Here is a 15,431-nt window from a genome sequence, read left to right as displayed (position 1 = left end):
GTAAAGAATTCTCTTGGCATTTGTCTGTCTGAAAAGGACTTTATTTCTCCTTCACTTATGAAGCTTTGTTTGGTTGGATAGGAAATTCTTGGTTGGAATTTCTTTTCTTTTCTTTTTTTAAGACATAATCTTGCTCTGTTGTTCAGGCTGAAGTGCAGTGGTGTGATCTCAGCTCACTATAGCCTCAACATGCTGGGCTCAAGTGATCCTCCCACCTCAGCATCCTGAGTAGCTGGGACTACAGGTACATGCCACCACACCTGGCTAATTTTCTATTTTTTGTAGAGATGTGGGTCTCACCTAGTTGCCCAGGCTAGTCGAAAATTTCTGGGCTCAAGTGATCCTCCTGCCTTGGCCTCTTAATGTGCTGGAATTACAGGCATAAGCTACAACACCCAGCCTAGAATTTTTTTTCCTTAAGGATGCTAATACAGGGCCCTAATCTATTTTGGCTTGTAAGGTCTCTGCTGAAAGGCCTGCTCTTAGTGTGACCGTGTTCCCTTTGTACCTGACTTGCCCTTTCTTTGTAGCTGTCTTTAAGATTTTTTCTTTCATGTTAACCTTGGGGAACCTGAGGAATATGTGTCTTGGGAATGGTTGTTCATCCTCTAGTGTATCTTGCAGGGGTTCCATGAATTTTCTGAATTTGCATGTTGACCTCTCTAGCAAGATTGGGGAAATTTTTGTGGACAACATCCTCAAATATGTTTTCCAAGCTGCTTCCTGTCTTTCCAACTCTTTCAGGAATGCCAGTGAGTTGTAGGTTTGGTCTTTTTACATAATCCCATATTTCTCAGAGGTTTTGTTCATGTTTAAATTTAAAAAAATTTTTTTGTCTGCCTGTGTTGGTTTGAAGGAGCAGTCTTTGAGCTCTGAGACTCTTTCCTCAGCTTTGTCTATTCTGTTATTAATGCTTCTGATTTCACTATGAAATTCCTGTAGTGAAATTTTCATTTCTAGAAGTTTAGTCTGATGCTTTGTTAACATTGACATGTCATCTTTCAACTCTTGGATTGTTTTACTTGTTTTCTTGATTGGGTTTCAATCTTCTCCTGTATCTTTTTGAGTTTCTTTGTCATCCAGATTCTGAATTTTATGTCTGTCATTTTAGCCACTTCAATCTGGTAAGAACTATTGCTGGGGCGCTAGTATGATTGTCTAAGGGTAAGAAGACATCCTGACTTTTAGAGTTGCAAAATTCTTGTGTCAGTTCTTTTTCATCTGTGTGGGCTGAGGTTCCTTTAATCTTTGAAATTGTTATGCTTTGAATGGGCCTTTTTGCTTTTATATTTTTTGATGCCCTGAAAAGTTTGACTGTGGTATAAGTTGGATGTAGTTGATTGGCTTCATTTCTGGATGCTATCAGGGGGCCAGGGCTCAGCTCAGCACTCCTGGGCTTCATGCTCTAACTATGGGGTGCTGGGACCAGGTCTGCAGCTTTGTTTTCTGGCCCCTCAAGGTCAAGCACCTGCTACTCTTGAGGGGCCAAGGTGTTCCCAATTTGCTGGAAGCAACACTCAAACATGGGCTGCCAGAAAAGCACTCTAGCAGGATGGCAGGGGACAATGGAAGAGTGCACTGCAGTGGGGGCATCGCAGGTGAGTGAGCACCAACGGGGTGGTGGGGCAGCCATGGGTGAGTGCACATCAACAGGGTGGTGTGGGGCTGACGGTACATGCCCAGCAGTGTGGAAGTTGTGCAAGTATCTTTTTGATATGATGTTTTCCTTCCCTTTGGGTATATATACCCAGTAGTGGTATTGTTGAATTGAATGGCAGTTCTATTTTTAGTTCTTCGAGAAACCTCCATACTGTTTTCCATAAATGTTGTATTAATTTACATTCTCACAGTGTATAAGTGTTCTCTTTTCTCCACATCTGTATTAGTCTGTTTTCACACTGCTGATAAAGATATACCCAAGAGTGGGCAATTTACAAAAGGAAGAGGTTTAATTGGACTTACAGTTCCACGTGGCTGGGGAAGCTTCACAATTATGATGGAAGAGATGGAGGAGTCAGTCTTTACTGATTTGAATGCCCATTATTTCTTTCTCTTGTCTAATTGCTCTGGCTAGGACTTCCATTACTATGTAGAATAGAAGTGGTGATAGTGGGCATCCTTGTTGATATGGTTTGGCTGTGTCCCCATCCAAATCACATCTTGAATTGTAGCTCCCATCATTCCCACAAGTTGTGGGAGGGACCCAGTGGGAGATAATTGAATTATGGGGGCAGTTTCCCCCATACTGTTCTCATGGCAGTGAATAAGTCTCACAGGATCTGATTGTTTTATGAGAGGTTTCCACTTTCTCTTGGCTCTCATTCTCTCTTGCCTGCTGTCATGTAAGACATACTTTCTACCATGATTGTGAGGCCTCCCAAGCCACATGGAACTGTAAGTCCATTGACCCTCATTTTCTTTGTAAATTACCCAGTCTTGGCTATGTCTTTATCAGCAGCATGAAAATGGACTAATACAGTATATTTGTACCAGTAGAGTGGAGTGCTGTTGTAAAGATACCTGAAAATGAGGAAGTGACTTTGGAACTGGGTAACAAGCAGAAGTTGGAACAGTTTGGAGGGCTCAGGAGAAGGCAGGAAAATGTGGGAAAGTTTGGAACTTCCTAGAGGCTTGTTGAGTGGCTTTGACTAAAACATTGATAATGGTATAGCCAATGAAATCCAGGCTGAGGTGGTCTCACATGGAGATGAGGAACTTGTTGGAAACTAGAGTAAATGTGACTCTTGCTATGTTTTAGCAAAGAGAGTGGTAGCATTTTGCCCCTGACCTAGAGATTTGTAGAACTTTGAACCTGAGAGAGATGATTTAGGGTATCTGGTGGAAGAAATTTCTAAGCAGTAAAGCATTCAAGAGGTGACTCGGGTGCTGTTAAAAGCATTCAGTTTTAAAAGGGAAACAGAGCATGAAAGTTCAGAAACTTTGCAGCCTGACAATGAAATAGGAAAGAAAAACCCATTTTCAGAGGAGAAATTCAAGCTGGCTGCAGAAACTTGGATAAGTAATGAGGGGTCAAATGTTAATTACCAAAACAATGGGGAAAATGTCCCAGGGCATGCCAGAGACCTTTGTAGCAGCCCCTCTCATCACAGGCTTGGAGACCTAGGAGGAAAAATTGGTTTTGTGGGCATGGTCCAGGGCCCCCCTGCTATATGCAGCCTAGGGACTTGGTGCCCTGCGTACCAGTGGCTCTAAGCATGTCTAAAAGGGGCCAAGGTACAGCTCAGGCTGTAGTTTAAGTCCATTGTTTCTTTGTTGACCTTCTGTCTTGATGACCTGTCTAGTGCTGTCAGTGGAGTATTATTGTGCTGTCATCTGTCTCACTTCTTAGGTCTAGCAGTAAATTTGAGAGCTCCAGTGTTACATATGTTTAGGATTGTGGTAGTTTTCTGTTAGACTAGTTCTTTTATCATTATATAATATCTCTCTTTTTTTTTTTTTGAACTGCTGTTGTTTTAAAGTTTGTTTTGTTGTATATAAGCATCGCTACTTCTGCTCACTTTCGGTGTCCATTTGCATGGAATATCTTTTTCCACCCCTTTACCTTAAGTTTATGTGAGTCCTTATGTGTTAATTGAGTCTCCTGAAGACAGCAGAAACTTGGTTGGTGAATTCTTATCCACTCTGTCATTTGCTATCTTTTAAGTAGAGAATTTAGGTCATTTATATTCAACGTTAGTATTCAAATGTGAGGTTCATCATGCTATTTGTTGCCTGAATACCTTGTGTTTTTTCATTGTGTTATTCATATACAGATCCTGTGAAATTTATGCTTTAAGGAGTTTCTGTATTGGCGTATTTCAAGGATCTGTTTCAAGATTTGAGCTCCTTTTAACAGTTCTTGTAGTGCTAGCTTGGTAGTGGCGAATTCTCTCAGCATTTGTTTGTCTGGAAAAGACCATATCTTTCATTTATAAAACTGATTTTCACCAGATACAGAATTGTTGGCCGATAATTGTTTTGTTTAAGAAGGCTAACAATAGGACCTCAATCCCTTCTAGCTTGTAGGGTTTCTGCTGAGAAATCTGCTGTTAATCTGATAGGTTTTCCTTTATAGGTTACCTGATGCTTTTGTCTCACAGCTCTTAAGATTCTTTTCTTTGTCTTCACTTTAAATAACCTGATGACTATGTGCCTAGGAAATGATCTTTTTGTGATAAATATCCCAGGTGTTCTTTGAGCTTCTTGTATTTGGATGTCTAGATCTCTAGCAAGGCTGGGGAAGTTTTCCTTGATTACACCCTCAAATATGTTTCCCAAACTTTTAGATTTCTCTTCTTCCTTGGGAACACCAATTATTCTTAGGTTTGGGCATTTAACATAGTCCCAAACTTCTCGGAGGCTTTGTTCGTTTTTTAAATTTATTTTTAATCTGTCTTTGAAGCACTGGGTTAATTCAAAGGCCTTGTCTTTGAGCTCTGAAGTTCTTTCTTCAGCTTGTTATATTCTATTGCTGAGACATTCCAATACATCTTACATTTCTCTAAGCTTGTCCTTGATTTCCAGAAGTTGTGATTGTTTTTAATTTATGCTATCTATTTCACTGAAGATTTTTTCTTTCATATCCTGTGTAATGTTTTTGATTTCTGTAAGTTGAACTTCACTTTTCTCTAGTGCCTCCTTGATTAGCTTAATAATTTACCTTCTGATTTCTTTCTCTGGCAATTCAGAGATTTCATCTTGATTTGGATCCATTGCTGCTGAGCTGGTGTGATCTTTTGGGGGGTGTTAAAGAACCTTGTTTTGTCATATTACCAGAATTGTTTTTCTAGTCCATTCTCATTTGGGTAGACTATGTCAGATAAAAGATCTGGGACTCAAGGGTTACTGTTCAGATTCTTTTGTCCCACGGACTGCTCCTTTGATATGGTGTTCTTCCCCTTCCCCTGGGAATAAGGCTTCTTAAGAGCTGAACTGTAGTGATTGTTTGCGGTCTTCTGGGTCTAGTGATCCAGCAGAGTTACTAGGCTCTGGGCTGGTGCTGTGGAGTGTCTGCAAAGAGTCCTGTGATATGAACTGTCTTCAGGCCTTTCAGCCCTGGATACCAGCACCTGCTCCAGTGGAGGTAGCAAGGGACTGAAGTGGACTCTGTGAGGGTCCTCGGTTCTATTTTTGTTTAGTGTGCTGGTTTTGTATTGGTTGGCCTCCAGTCGGGAGGTGGTGCTTTCAAGAGTGCATCAGTTGTAGTACTGTAGGGAGGATGCAAACTTGCCCTAGGGACACCTGGTTAAGTATTCAGGTTCCTGAGGAGGTGGGCAGGGCCCTAGAGTTCCCAAGAGATTATGTCCTTTGTCTTCAGCTACCAGGGAAGGTAGAGAAAGATCGCCAGGTGGGGGCAGGGTAAGATGTGTCTGAACTTAGACTCTCCTTGGGCAGGGCTTGCTGCAGCTGCTGTGGAGGTTGGGGGTGTGGTCCCTAGGCAATGGAGTTATGCTCCTAAGGAGATTATGGCTGCATCTGCTGAGTCATACAGGTCATCTGGGAAGTGGGGGAAAGCTGGCAGTCACAGGCCTCACTCCACTCCCATGCAGCCGAAAGTCCTAAAGACCAATCTCACTCCCACCATGCCCCACAACAGCACTGCATCTATTTCCAGGCAGCCGGTGACCAGGGCTGAGAACTTGCCCCAGACCACGAGACTCCTTGCTGAAAAAACAAGCCGACTCACAGTTTTTTGGCATCTGAGGGAGCCTGCAGCGGTGATCCAGTCCCTTCAAAACGTCTGTGGATTCTCTCGGCTTTCTTAGTATGTTCCTGCTGTAGTTCTTGGAACAAAAGTTCATGATACAAGTTTCCACATGCTGCTCTGTCTGTCCCAGTGGGAGCTGCAAGCTAGTCCTGCCTTCTATCCTCCATCTTGTCATTTAATTCCTATAGTATTTCCTGACATGTAGAAATTTAAGTTTTCATTTGGTCAAATTTGTCTATTTTTGCTTTGTGATTCCTGGGTTTGTGACTTATGTAAAAAGAAAAAAATGTTACAAAAAATTCTCTTTTGTGTTTTCTCTTGTCACTTTAAGGGTTGTAATCTAAAACACCAGTTTAGGTGGAACAGATAATTTTTCTCAAGGCGTTGTTTGAGAACCTCAAGCATGGGCTCACCTGGGAGCTTATTGGAAAAGCAGAATCTTAGGTCCTACTCAAGGCCATTTTGAATTAGAATCTGCATTTTACTGAGATCCCCAGTGATTCATATGCACATTAAAACTAGCAAAACATTAAAATGGGTTGTATAGGTTTGTGGTTTTTCCTTCATTAAACAATAGTCAGACCCCATAGGATGGATGAAAGAGCACCGTTTCAGCTTATGAAGGTTTTCACTATGTTGTGCACAGAGAATTTCAAGTCATGCTAAAGATTCGAAGATTTAAATACATAAAATTATGAAGACTTGGCTTTCTGGGTCCACTCAGCTAAGGATTAATTTTATGAGAGATTAAGAGAGAGCTAATCTAGGTCTGTGTTTAAGAGGAAGTAATCACAGAATGTCTGGTTCTGGGATCTGTTTGTATTTCTTTCTGATCATTGGTTTGAATATTTTCTCACTGACCAAACCTGATGTTTTCGTCTAATAACCCCGCGGAGATTTGTGGAAACTGACTTGTTGCTATCAAGCTCTAGAAATTTTTTTTTTCTTTTAAACTTTCCTGGATAGACTCACCCTCTTTTGTAATTGCCCACTCCAAGCTAAGCCCAGGTAGAGTTGGCAGTTGGCTTGTTACTCTTACTTCTCTGGGTTTTTCATAAAGAGTGGAATTATATTTATTTTTTCTTCTCCTCCTTTCACTCAGAGCCCAAGGATGAAAACAGAGAAGTAATTAATGGCAGCTTTCCTTGGGCAAGAAGAATAAATAAGGAATTATCTTACAAACAGGTGCTTCCCATTCCCCTGACCAGCTACATAGTCACGTCAGGCGTCATGATTCGAGACCAGCCTGACCTACATGGTGAAATCCCATCTCTACTAAAAATATAAAAATTAGCAGGGCCTGGTGGTGCGTGCCTGTAATCCCAGTTACTCAGGAGGTTGAGGCAGGAGGATTGCTTGAACCTGGGAGGCGGAGGTTGCAGTGAGCTGAGATCACGCCACTGGACTCCAGCCTCGGCAACAGGGTGTGACTCGGTGTCAAAAAAAAAAAAAGAAAAGAAAAAAAAAGAAAAATGCTGTTTCTGTCCTTAGATGATTCTTATGAGCAAATTCTCTTTCCAAGTAGTTTGCAAAATTGATTTAATGAAAGTCCATATGCTTCAAACAGACTCCTAAAGCCTCAGATGCCAGGTGGGTGTTGGTCTTTTCTGGGAAAGATGTTTCACAATTGGCTGTAACCTCTCATTCCAGTGTTCCAAATCCTTGCCCCAGCCAAGGGAGGTGACTGTTTTCTTTAGGAACTGAGTGACTGCTGCTGAGGAAACTTGACTGAATGTGAGGTTGGCTTCTGTTCGATAAACACGTGGCACACAATGGGGACTTTTGGATAGAGGAGACTGCATGGGTCATAGCTGGTGGCCTTCACCAAATCCTGAAGTTAAATTTAGGGAATCAGACCCAAGAACACTCAAAGGATTAGGGGCTCTCCACCTGTCTGCCTTGGTCTTGCTCTCTATGCTCTCAGGTCCTCACCCTTGTGGCCACAGTGATGCTAAAAGGACAAAAATGCTAGGGTAGGGATGGGGCAGGGATAGTGTGAACTGTAGTGGTTTTCAAAATGGGCAACATCAATATAACCTGGGAGCTTCTTAGAAGTGCAGATTCTCAGGCCTGCCGAAGACCGACTGAATCAGAAAATCTAGGGGTGGGACCCAAGACCTCCAGGTAATTTTGATACATGCTAACATACGTGAACTAGCATTCTAGAAAGTTTTTACTACTTAAAGAAAGTCTATGAAGCAACACCTCCTGGGAACTTGTTAGAAATGCAGAATCTCAGGCCCCACCTTCTGAGATTCAGGTTTCATTGGTCTAGGGTGGAGGAGCCCAGTTATTGGTCATTTAAAAAACCTCCCGTGTGATTCTAACTTTGCATCCAGAATAGAGAATTATTGCTCTAAGGAAGAAATTGTTAAATGCATTTTATGTTTTCCAGGAGAAAAGATGGTCCCTTCCACATAGACATTAAAAGATATGAATGGTTTTTCTTTGTAGATTCACTGGAGTTCCAGTAGAATAACTCAGTTATCACATCTTCCTCCAAAGAGGGGTAGATTTCAGAGTTTCAGCAGTGGAAGAAAGCTGGGAGGAATCAAGCAGTGTTGCAACATCAATATCAGTTATATTAGGCTGTTCTTGCATTGCTACAAAGATATGTGAGACAGGGTACTTTTTGTAAAGAAATGAGGTTTAATTGGCTCACGGTTCTGCAGGCTTTACAAGAAACATAGTTCTGGCATCTGCTCAGTTTCTAGGGAGGCCTCAGGAAGCTTACAAGCATGGCAGAAGGCGAAGGGGGAGCAGGGACGTCACATGGCTAGAGCAGGAGCAAGAGAGAGAGAGTGAGAGGAGGGTGGCCGGGGAAGGTGCCACACACTTTTAAACAACCAGATCTTGCACTAACTCATTATCATGAAGACAGCATCAAACTATGAGGATCCGTCCCCATGATCCAAACACCTCCCACCAGGCCCCACCTCAAGCACTGGCGATTACAATTCAACATGAGATTTGGGTGGGGACAAATATCCAAACTATATCATCGGTCAGTGATCCTTTCAATTCCCTCAGGGGAATGCAAGAAAGAGCTAAGAGGAAGTTACTACCAGTGTGATGAGAAAGCCATGAAGCACTGAAATATGGAATAAGAAAAGGAGGGCCCAGCAGTCCAAATTCAAGTCCAACCCAGCCCTGGGTCAACACCTGCAATCAAGGGCTCTGCCTAAATGTTGGGGACCAGGTTAGCCAGTAGGAGAAAGGCCCAGCCTAGGGGAGAGGAAGGCAGTCCCTCCAGGTGAGCTTCAGAACTGGCCCAGCCAGCTGTCTGCCAGTCAGCACTGGGCTGCAGCCACCATAGGACACTGAAAGGAAACTGTGTTGGGCATTCAGGCTCATCAAACTGACTGTGTATGTATGATATCCTGAGGAAGCTGCAGCTCTGTGATTGTGTGAATGTCTGCTCCCATGAAGACCTGCTTCTAGTGTCCTATATTCTTTGGAGTGACTGGCTGTTACATCTTTGTGAAATTTTAAATTTACTCAATGTTTCTCTTCTTTGGATTGTGTAAGACAATAGGTTGGATTTTAATATTCTCCAAATTACCACTGGTGCTTTAGGCTTGGGTCTCATGGAATAAATGCAGGGGACATGAAAGCTTGAACAAGATCATGGAAGTATGACCGTGAGATTTTTTAATCTCAATCTCACATATATTCTTTTAGTCCTTGTTGGTATTAAATACTTTACTGAATATCAAGATGCTGAAGACTTGTTCCCATCATTTAAGAAGGGGGTCATAAGGATTAAAACACATAATCTTCAACGATAAAAATGTAAGTTGAAAAGGCAAAGACTGTTATGTAGAAAAGAATACAGGACCAGTAGCCAGGGTATCTAAATATGAATTGCATCTTTTTTCTCAGCTAATTGTATATCTTAGTCTTCTTTTCTATAAATGAATAAAATGAATTTATCACCCCTGGTATTTTTTTTCTTATCTTGAAGGATTATCTTGAGAACCAAGTAAGTTCATGGATCTGAAAACAATTAGTGAAATAGGAACTTTTCCATTCTTATAAAAATTTTCATTTTTGAGATGGAGTCTTGTTTCATTTTGAGATGGAGTCACCTAGGCTGGAGTACAATGGTGTAACCTTGGCTCACTATAGCCTCTGCCTCCCGAGTTCAAGGGATTCTTATGCCTCAGCCTCCCAAGTAGCTGAGACCACAGACACATGCCACCATACCAGACTAAGTTTTGTATTTTTATTAGAAATGGCGTTTTGCCATGTGGGCCAGGCTGGTCTCAAACTCTGGCCTCAAGTGATCCGCCTGCCTCGGCCTCCCTAAGTGCTGGGATTACAGGCATGAGGCACTGCACCCAGCCAGTGAAACAGAAACTTTAAATTGTCACTTTTGGCATTCTTTACTCACGTAACTCTATGCAAAATAACTTGCAAGCCAACATTTTAGTCATTTTATTACTGTGAAATAAGGGAATCCCAGGCCAAGAGGGTGGAGAGTTACCCAGAGTCTCTGACAGCTGCATTCTGTAGGACTGTCTTCACGAACTGATGCAGGCAGCGTGAGGTCCAGCATAACCTGTGTTACCATTGGGTGTCATTTGGTGTGTTGTTGGATTGCTTAATGGGGAATAAACTGCGTTCCTTCTTCTTTCTTTATTGAGAAAATAAACCACAGTAACCATGAAATTAGAACTTCGGTAAAACGTGTTGCAGAAGAACCAGGAAACACATTGCAATTGAGCCTGCTGGGTGCTGCTGCAAGTTTGGGGGTGAACAGGAGAATCAGGTTCTTATAGGTGAGCAGACAAATGTGTAGAAAGGCTTTTTGTTTTGTTTAATTTTGAGTTTTGGCGGTGAGTATGGGGCATGATAGAGTATCAAAATATGAGAGAGTATCAAAATATGAGAAGATGAAAATATAAAAATATAAGACAGAATTTGAATTATAACATTTATCGTGTGACCTTGGGCAACAAATAATCTGTAAGCATCATTTCTCCATTTGTTAAATGGCAACAATGCCCACCCCTTATAGAATTGTCATTAGCATAAATGAGATAGCACAAAGTAACTATAGCATGCTGTGTTTAGTAAATATTATTATGATGATTATTTATAGAACTAGCTTGAAGATAAACTATCTTTCACGGTACAGAGAAGGACTTAACAATAAACAAACTCATTTTTCACTTGAGTGTTTGTCGCAGAGGAGGCATGCCACTCTGAAATATGTTGTTCTTGTCACCAGGGGTGAAGTCTGCAAAGTAGGATGTTTTCCTAATTTGAATACAATGAGTGAGGTGGAAAATGGTCAAGTGAGTTTTTGGAAGAAATACTTTCTCTAATATAAAATTTTGAATCGATTCTTTTTGTTGTTTCTTAAAACAAGTCCTATTCCTACAGAAAAAAGAAAAAATGTCAGTAATGTTTATAATACCCATTAAAATAAAGTCTCAGTAGCCCACAAGGCCCCCAAGAAACTCAGCTCAAAGACCATTTAGAAGAAGGTAAGGCAGCATTCTCCTACATTGTATACAACAGATCTTTCTCAAGATGGCAGGATCAAAGTTTGCTCATTTTGTAAATATTTCTACATTAACAAAAAATGTATAATCTTTTTGTATATTTTCTAAATACAACCATGACCTACATTAATGTCATGAATGATTTCATATGCTTTTGCATGTTCTACTTTTTTAAAACTTTTTTTATTGAGACAGGGCCTTGCTCTGTCACCCAGGCTGGAGTGCAATGGCACCATCTCGGCTCACTGCAACCTCTACCTCCCGGGTTCAAGCAATTCTCATGCCTCAGCCTTCCAAGTAGGTGGGATTACAGGTGCCCACCACCATGCCCAGCTATTTTTTTGTATTTTTGGTAGAGACAGGGTTTCACCATGTTGGCCAGGCTGGTCTCAAACTCCTGGCCTCATGTGACCCACTTGCCTTGGCCTACCAAAGTGCTGGGATTGCAGGCATGAGCTGCTATGCCTGGCCTCTACTTATTTAACATATGAAAAGTTAGAGGCTAATTCTTTCCCACCCCTCCATCCCTCATCCTGCAAAATATGCCCATACTCTGGTTTGGAAAATCCGCTAGAAGGATTAAGAGTCCTGGTAAGTCATGCAGAGTGAAATAGTGAGCTCAGTGACACACAGCATGGAGAATGGACACCCAACAGGAAGAATATGCCCATATGCATAAATGGAGTTGCTGTGGGGATTAGGAAATGTACAACAAAATTGATCTTTAATCTGTTAATTAATGATTGGGGGTCAGTTCTCAATTTTCTCGTCTCTATCTGGTCACCACCTAAATGACCTAATCCAATTCTGTATTTCTACATAATGACAACTCCCAAATTTATATCACTATGTTTAGACTCTTCTCTATACTTTAGACTTATCTGTGCAACTGCATATTGGATATCTTGAATTCCTCTTCAAAGTTGTTCCTTCCCCATGCTTTATCACTGCAGTGAACGGACACTCCATTTTTCTACTTGTTCAGGAAAAAAAAGTTGGGTTATATCTGACTCTTCTCTTGATATCACATCACACATACAATCTGTTAGTAAATCTTGTCATCTCTACCTTCAAAATATAACCTCAGACTATTTCTTACTTGCTACCACCGTCATCTGCTGTCTGGATTGTTACAGTAGCCTCCTAACAGATCTCCAGTTCCTACTTTTTTGCTCCTATGGTTTACTGTCCTCAGAGCAATCAGAGTGATTTTTCTGAAATACAAGTCAAATAATATTGTTTCTGCTTAAATCTTTCTAGAGCCAGGCAGAGTGGCTCATGCCTACAATCCCCTAGGAGGGAAGGACAAAGGCATCCATATCACCTGGCCACAGTGGTTGTGGTGGAAGCTGTAGCACTGAAGAGACGCAGCCCCACTACAGATGCTGCCAAGAGAGGGAGACAGAGCTACATCTAGCATCTCCCTTCCTCCTGCCCTGGTGCCTCCCTCCTCCTGTTCTCCTGTCTCCCTTCAGCTTCCCTCTGGATGAAGGAACTGATGCTGAGGCTTGCACTCTACCTCAGGGGCAAGCACCCACCACCCTGTTCCCAGCCCTGGAAGGGCAAGGAATGAATCTGAGGCAAACAGGCCCAGCACTGGCACAGTCTGCTCGATTTTCCCTCAGAGCATTTATCTTCCTTGACATATTTATAATTTTTTGTTTATTTTTGATTTCTCTACCTTGACTAGAATGTAAGATCCACAAAGGCTTGGGCTTTGCTATTTTGTTCACTATGTCCATCGCTCCTATAACAGTGCCTAAAACATAGTAGGCAATCAATAGATACTCTTTGGATAAACAAATATGCCTCAACAGTGAGTCAGACTTATAGCAGACATTGAATAAATATCGATTGAATGAATGAGACTAACAATTTACTACAAAAGCAGGTCTTACGTGAAATATGACAGGGTTGACATCTTAACTGAAATCCATCTTGAGATATATGTTTTTTTAACCCACCAAGACTTCTGAGATCACATTCATTTTAAGAACCTTGTATTTTATGATGCATTTTTATATGTGAATTCTTTGAAACCCTGCTATCTTATTTCCTGAGGGGTTTTAGACTCAGCTATTCTTCATTTCATTTTTATACATTTGTGCAGCTGAAACGCTTCCTACTTTATTCTTTTGGTTTCTAAGTTCCTAAAAATAGTTCAGAAAATCCAAAATTCTGAACTCAATTCATCCAAAAAAATGAAAAAAAATCAAATAACCTTGAAAATAAATGTTTTCACTATTTATTGCTAATAAAATTGGACACTATAATCCAGAAAAACTGAAATATTAAAACCAAATGTTGCTTTATGATTGTATTAGTCCATTTTCACACTGCTATAAAGATACCACCCAAGACTGGGTAATTTATAAACAAAGAAGGTATAATTGACTCACAGTTCTGCAGGGCTGGGGAGGCCTCAGGAAACTTACAATCATGGAGGAATGGAAAGCAAGCGCCCTCTTTACAAGGTGGCAGGAGAGAGGAAGAGGAGGGGAAACCACCACTTATAAAACCATCAGACCTCGTAAGAACTCACTCACTATCGTGAGAATAGCATGGGGAAAAGTGCCCGCATGATCCAGTCACCTCCCACCAAGTCCCTCCGTCGACATGTGGGCCTTATGATTCTGATTACAATTCGAGATGAGATTTGGGTGGGGACACAGCCAAACCATATTGGTCAATTAAGCGATAAATACTACAAACATTTCTCTGTTTGTAGTCAAACCGAACATTTCTTTGTTTCGGAAACTTTTCACTTTAAGAAAGTCTTAAATTCATTGTTGATTATCTTGTTCACATTTTCTCGATAACTTCTAGAGATCAAATTAGGACTGATTTGTATTGATAAAGTTGGATTTTGATTTCCTGTATGACTTTGGATAGATTTCTGGGTGGTGAGTGAATATAGACTTAAAATTTAAGAAAGTGCCTGTTTCCAGCTTCTGGCTGGAGGCTACACCTCCCAGCCTGTCAGAACAGCCACCCTGAAAACTGCAATCCATTATGAAAAATAAAGCTCTCTTTTTTAAATTTAAAAGAAAAAGGAATTACAGTGTAGGATTTGGTGACCAATTTAAGCATGTTAAAGATATGTTTTGGCTACTGAGCTTCCTCTTTGAGATTCTTTATACTCAAACACAAACAAAGCACTGAATTTCAACTTGAAAATATGTCGTGTTTCAAATAACTTTAAGAACAACAACAACAACAAAAATCTTCTTATTTTCTGGGAAAAAATGATTCATTTCAGGTAAAGCCCACGACATATTTTCAGGTCACCAAATCCCACATTTTAATTCCTTTTTCTTTAGGAGAATCTACCCATGATAAATAATACGAAGACTGTAATGAGTTTCTCTCTTTGTCCTCAGGCAAGAAGAAATTCAAATACATTCTTTCTGTGTGAATTCATTTCTTTTCCACCTCAGCTTTTCAAATTTCCAAAATGAATATCTATTGCTAGCACTATCTTGTTCGTGCTTGTTTTTAAAACTGTTTCTTTCTCTTGAGACCTAATCAGCAGGCCCTGGAGAAAACCAGAAGGGACAAGGCAAGTGTCAGTTATGTTTGTTGTTCCAGCTAATCTGTTTCTGTAAGTGTATGATACTTTTCAAATTTCCAAAATGAATATCTACTGCTAGCACTGTCTTGTTCATGCTTGTTTTCAAAACTGTTTCTTTCTTTTGAGACCTAATCGCAGGCCCTTGAGAAAACCAGAAGGAACAAGGCAAGTGTCAGTTATGTTTGTTGTTCCAGCTAATCTGTTTCTGTAAGTGTATGATATAGGACAGAGAGAATTGACCCATATTTTATTTCAGTTTTGAGAAACTCTGAGCTTAATTTCTAGTTTTTCCAATTGTTTTTACTTAAGAATAAATTGCATAACATATATAATTATAATAATGATGGCTCACATTTACCGCACATTAACTACATCAAGTACTTATTGTAAGCGCCACATGTGACCAGTTGCCAATTGTTCAGGCTCTGAGCTTGGATCTGTTAGCATTCTCATTTAACAAATAGAGAAACTGTGGCACAGAGAAGGAACTTGCCCCAGATTCCATAGCGAATAAGTAGAGGAAGTGCTCAATGAGCCTAACTAATCTGGGTTGAAACCTCACACTCTTACCCAGCCTCCAAGGATAGATATCTTGATAAACTGTTTTTCCAAGGAATGGGAGGCTGTAATGATACGTTTAAAG

Source organism: Rhinopithecus bieti, unplaced genomic scaffold (genome assembly GCF_001698545.2).
Source record: "Rhinopithecus bieti isolate Rb0 unplaced genomic scaffold, ASM169854v2 scaffold_33302, whole genome shotgun sequence".
NCBI classification, from domain to species: domain Eukaryota; kingdom Metazoa; phylum Chordata; class Mammalia; order Primates; family Cercopithecidae; genus Rhinopithecus; species Rhinopithecus bieti.
The sequence above is the reverse complement of the archived record's forward strand: the minus strand, read 5'-3'. Positions refer to the sequence as shown.